Source organism: Puntigrus tetrazona, chromosome 20 (assembly GCF_018831695.1).
Source record: "Puntigrus tetrazona isolate hp1 chromosome 20, ASM1883169v1, whole genome shotgun sequence".
Lineage (NCBI taxonomy): Eukaryota > Metazoa > Chordata > Actinopteri > Cypriniformes > Cyprinidae > Puntigrus > Puntigrus tetrazona.
Window position 1 is genome coordinate 23,933,204 of NC_056718.1, and position 6,083 is coordinate 23,939,286.

General features: G+C 38.6%; 1 long non-coding RNA gene across 1 annotated transcript in view; it reads right to left on the bottom strand.

Annotated features, from left to right (window-relative positions):
* Positions 1-3,506: 3,506 nt before the first annotated feature.
* LOC122325226 overlaps positions 3,507-6,083 on the bottom strand; it is a 3,261-nt gene continuing 684 nt past the window's right edge. Inside the window, exons 2-3 of the long non-coding RNA XR_006247268.1 lie at positions 5,980-6,017; positions 3,507-3,551 (exon numbers count right to left, since the gene is read on the bottom strand). This is a non-coding gene — a long non-coding RNA (uncharacterized LOC122325226). The remainder of the gene's footprint in view (positions 3,552-5,979; positions 6,018-6,083) is intronic.

Genomic DNA, 6,083 nt, shown 5'->3' on the forward strand with positions numbered 1-6,083 from the left:
CACATTAAATTAATCATAAGTGACAGAGACAAAAAGTGAAAAAAAACCAAGAGAAAAAAAAAACAAGAAAGAATTGCAAAAAAAAAAAAAAATCTGTCAAATTAATATGTCACATTGTGCCCTATTTTTAAACATTTATTATTTTGCACATATGTGACCCCTGGACCACAAAACCTGTCATAAGGGGAAATGTATAAAAGAATAAATAAGCTTTCTGTTGATGTATGGTTTGTTATGATGGGACAATTATTGGCTGAGATACAACTATTTGAAGATCTGGAATCTGAGGGTGCAGAAAAAAAAATTCATATTAAGAGGACTGCCGTTAAAGTTCTTAGCAATGCATATTAATAATCAAAAAGTATGGTTTGATAATACGGTAGGTAATGTATAAAATATCTTCATCATTTTGACCAATGCAATGTATTTTGGCCACAGCTGGATGTGTACACATATGGGCTAATTTATAAAAATAATAAGCATAAGGAAGGCCCCAAATGACAAACACACACACACAAAAACAAAACAAAAAAATTGTTCGCTAGAATAAATACTGGGTCTGAATGGGTTAACGAATCAAAGGTCCGGTGTTAAAGACTGGCTGGTTTTAAACCTTCATTTTCAGCAGTGGCTGTATTTCTTCTAAACCTAGAGGACACCCAAGTCGATGCCTCTAAAATGGTCACACTCCGTATCATATGCCAAAACAAGTCATGGACCACGGGGGATAGAGTTGGATGTCAAATAGCCTGTATTAAAAACAGCTTTGCTTAGAAAGTAAATCCAGACAGTGGGTGGAGGACCAGACTTGCCCAGAGCAAGTGGCTGGAGCTTAACAACTCATTCCTCAACAAAACGCTTAAAACCTTCAAATGCTCGAAAAACGTGCGGACGTTCTTCGTGCCGGATACGATAAAGTAAACTCCAAAAGCTGGTTAAGATGTTAGCGAGGTGACTGTACACATCTGCACAACCGACCAGCCCCTGCCAGCAAAAATTGCATCTAGCATCCAAAAATGCAACGTGAAGATCAAACGGGCAGCTATTTCATTTAGCTCCGTTTTTGGCCCGAGATCGTTGAGTTCCTTTCTCGGTGGAACAGTTGCTAGTTCATTTTAGTTAAATGTCACACGGCGTAACGACAGCACAGATATACAGTTTTGGTTTCTAAAGAAATTAAGGCCAAGGCAACAATGCGATCGTTTAAGGGGAAGTTCTGCATTGACGTGAAAAGAGCAATTCACGATTTTTTACATGTTGCTGCCTCATCGTTATCGCGCTCTTTTCGTACACTCGCAATGTTGTCTGACCTTACTTTCTGGTTACGGTAAGAAGCAATCAAGCAGTAGGGGTTCAGTCCATTTTTCCCCTTGTGGTAGGTGCCGTAATTACACACTCCATCAAGCCAATGATCCCCATTAAAAAAGATGTAATGTAATGTCTAATTGCACGACAGCTTGCTACTAGAGATAGTAATAATGGCACGTTAAAAAAATCTTGCTATATCATATTGTATTTAATGTTACTACTACTGCCAAAAAAAAAAAAAAGATTTTCATACTCTTAATTGTTTTCCAGTATTAATATCTAAATGTTAAGATACATTTATTTGGAAGCATTTGTTTTGCAGCAAAATCTTTCATTTTAATAATTTCTTAATCTTAAATATTAAGTTATTTTGCTTCTCGAATATGCGCTTTATTCGAGAAGATATAGATATTAGTTCTGGAAAACGAGACAAAAAAAGTATTCATTGGGGAATCGATGAGCTACTATCCTATTACGGGCAGCGTGCGCTATTAAATGGATTTTCTGAAAGGCATGAGAAGTTCGAAGCCTCAGAAATCTCACACCCTCCGGCAGATCGTTTTAAATTGTAATTCCCATGTAAAGTCATTCTCAGCGCGCACACACCTCGTCCAACCTCCCGGTTTGCGGTCTGCCAGGGATATTTTAGTGGTTACAACTTGTACACAGTTGGCCGTTCCTCTGTATTTACAGCCTCTGTGTTTGTGGGGAAGTGCTGAATATGCATATGAGACGCAACGGGAGTCTTAAACCTGGCATCATCAAATACCTCCCCCTGAATCCGCTCTTTGTACCGGGTCTCTCAATGAAAAGGGATTCACATTACTTCACCATAACCAAAATGAGAAACACCTGGCAAGGTAAAGCTTTACAATGTGCCCTCTTGAGAGTAAGCTAGCGCTCCATCTAGCCAGCATTTAGCCCTAGAGACTCGCTGTCTTAGGCAGCATCCTAAACGCTGTGGGACATGGGTAGCTTGTCTCGGTGCTTCATTGGGTTGCCTTCTCTGCAGAGAATCCATGCAATTCTTCACGAATCCATGCAATTCTGCTTTAGAATTCGTCCAAAAATGATAGGTACAATATGCAGTACGGATAAGCGATGCATTTGCCACTTTGTCACGATCGCGTGACCCGCCAGCGTCAGTTACATCACTCCACCGACATTCGCAAATCCTAAAGAGCATCTCAGGATTTTTCCACAAAATAACGAATCCCCAAGCATCTACCGTATCATAGGACGGTATGCGGTTTCCAGTGTAGAAAAGGCATTTTAGAAGGCGACAAAAAGAATCAGCATTAAAACGCACAAGGTTTTGGGGAAAAAAAAAGTTTCGCTTATTTGAACAACTGGCCCTTAAACGCTAATACCCGTGACGATATCCTATTTTCTGCTCGCGACGGAATTCCACCTGGGTCATGCGAAACTGCAAAATACGTGCAATCACATCCCCGTGGCCTAATGACACAGCGCTAAGCATTTTCTGAGCAATAAAGCACAAAAAAATGTTAATACCGAAGCACATAAACGCACATGCCAGGTGGTTCTGAGAGCTTGGCTGCATTATTTATCTCTTTACTTTTATGACGCTTGGCATGCCGCGATAACCCCCGATGGAGTGAAAACAGAATACATGCTGACTAAATTGCTTCATTATCATGGAGGTGAATCGGGAGAGGAATTCGGGGAGATTTAAATGGAAACCAGGATCGTCAGGCGTACAAATTGTAAAAGTTTAGAGATTTCGAGCAAAGAGGGCCCGAAAGGCTTCGAGTTATGTAACGAGCCTACAAAACCGGAGAAACAAAGGCCAGATGTGAACATCTTCCCGTTTTCGATGGCGGCTTAACGAGGTGGCAGGACGCACTCGGGAAAAGACGAACATCGTATTTATCGTAAGACATCGCACGCGAATTCGGGCTGACCCCGTCAAATGATTCAAAACCAAACGATCCGACGAACTCCGATGGCAATATATCGCCGTGTTGCATTTCGTGACACGCATACAGCCCCATCATTGAATTTTGGATCCACTCGGCCAGCAACTGCACGCAGCAGAGCGCATCGCGGCGATTTCTTCACCTAATTTAACCTTTGATTCGGAGCTAGGCGAGGTCATACGTGGCGACGTCTCCTCTCGAACCCCCCCCGAGACTCCTTGATGTTGGGGCTAAACGTGAAAACATACCTTTTACTGCCTCTGGCTAGAATATCGTCTATAACCGTTTCCAAGTCTCACCGAGCTGAAAGAAAAGAAATGGATTTTATGTTCTCTTTAAAAAGAACTTCCTCAAAGTGAAGAAAAAAAAAAGGTTTTCTCCCTGACATCCAACTGGTAAGGTGTGTTTTATTGTTGCAGTTTAAAACATTGGCTCTAAAACGGCGGCTAGTTGCATGATGAGATCATTTGATTTCAATTTGCGCGGTGGAATATGGAAATACTGCACCAATTAATACAGAGAGGCATGACCATTCAGCTTCGCTTAATCAAAGATGTTTCGAACGGCAATAAAAACGGTCTCCTTGGCAGCTCTGCGAGGCCTAATCCAAACTTATCTATTCATTAGGTAAAAAATAAATCTGCTGAGCTCAGCACTAATATATTTTTCTCTGTTTCATTTCGGTTCTCTTAGACTTCAGGATTAATCAAATAATGAGAGGGAACAACAACTATAAAACGGAGGTCCAAGTTCTACATCCAATGGAAAATATCAATTCCTTCCAGGCTTTTTTTGGTCCAACTCCGTCGGAAAAAAAAAGTTAAGAAAATGAAAGACAAAAACAGAGGGCAAGGGAGAGTTGAGTGTACTGCTTCCCAACCGGTACCTACCTGAAGACATCGAGCCCGACCAAGCGAGCGGGTTCAATGAAAAAGTGTGTCAGTCAACCTCGGGTGACTCCTACATCTGTTTTTTGTTGTTGATTGTTTGTTTGTTTACATTATGAGCGTGCCACGGACCTGACGTTCATGCGGTTCTACATGATTTCGCAATTGCGCATGCTGCGTGTTTGTACACAAGGGAGCATCTACCATAATGCGCCATTTCCAGTGTTTTTAAAATGAATGCTGCGACATTTTCACCTGACCGGAACGTTATGTCGATGTACGGTGTTTAATAAAAACATTTCCTGATCGGCCTCACGCAGCAACTGTGACTTAACCAACGGCGGGATTACAGCAAAAATATATTTTTTTTCATTTTAATTCAATTAAAAGTGCAATAATAATAAAACAGTTTTAAGTTTTGTTTTAAAAATAATTACATAAAAAGTTTTTTTATTTTTTTGGTTACTCTCTTATAGCTTCAACTTTAAAATAAACTTTAAAATTGCGTCAATCAAGTAGTTTCTAATCCACTAAAAATCCACTTTTTTTTGCCATTATAAAAAATATATACTTTTTTTTTATATATATATATATATATATATATATATATATATATTTTTTTTTTTTTTTATATATATATATATATATATATATATATATATATATATATATATATATAGAGAGAGAGAGAGAGAGATTTATTTTATTTTATTTTTTTTTGCCATTGTAAAAAATTACAAAAAAGCAAAAAGGAAGAAATGTATTCATTATATATATATATTTTTTTTTTTTTTTCCTTTGATAACACTTCGCATAAGGCAATTATGATAATCAGTTTGGCATTGTAAAAAAAACTAAGAAAAGAAAAAAGAAAGAAAAAATGTTCTATATACTATAGGCAGTAGTGACTTTCCAATCACTTGTCTAACTATAATTCACACTGATTTTTGCCATCTCCATAATCTCTCTTTACTAAGAATCAAAGAATGCTCTAATTATGGCTATTAGGAAAGGCTCTTTGATGTAATCGTTTGATGTGAATATTACTGTCTGCTCTCATTAGTCGGGCCTGTCAAATTCATTCTGCGTTTAGCTCACCTTAACGTTGGTCTCGGTGTTGTTAGTCCACTTACAGTTACTCTGTCCAACATCAGGTCTGGTTAATTAAATACAGCCTTTTATTTCTCTCAGAAGGCAATTTGTTTTGCAGCTGGCTTAACAAATTAAATCAAGTGCTAAGCATTTAAAAAGCACAATAATCAGTTATTTATAACATCAGCTAAAACTGAAATTGCTATCACATGTGTGTGCGTGTGGGAGAGAGAGCGCCGGGCAGCATAAGGCGTCTCTCTTTTTTCTTTTTTCTTTTTTTCGCAGCTGCATGAGGAAAATCCTCTTCACAACGGACTCAAGGGCATCGAGGAGGACAAAAGTTTAATCTCGCTACGGTTTCCCCTCACAGGTGATTAGGTCTGTCGAAAAAAAGCTGCCCTTTTAACCCCTCGCTTGCAACAATGCCTTGCATTTCTGCTCTGTGCAACCACTTTTTAGCGTGCATTTCTAATTTGATGTACTGTTCTTCAACAATCCGTATGTGATGTGGTGTAATGACACAGAGTGATCTGTATATGAGCTTTTCAGATCAGATTGATTTCACTATTAATATTTGCTGTGCAATGCTGACCTCTAGTGTTACAATATGGCAGTGCAAGACATAAATGTGGGCCAAAGACTACATGCATAATAAATTGCATTTAATCTTCAAATGCCTATTAGTTATTCTAAAGCCCAATGACAAAGATACAATAACTGAAAAGCGGCCTATTAATTGTAATAATACTCACTTGTGCAAACCGAACTGCTATAACATGTGCCGGATCTGCTGTTAAAAAGAAAGACCGGGGTTAGTTATCACACTTTTGCTCCAATTATATTAGATTTATTATTT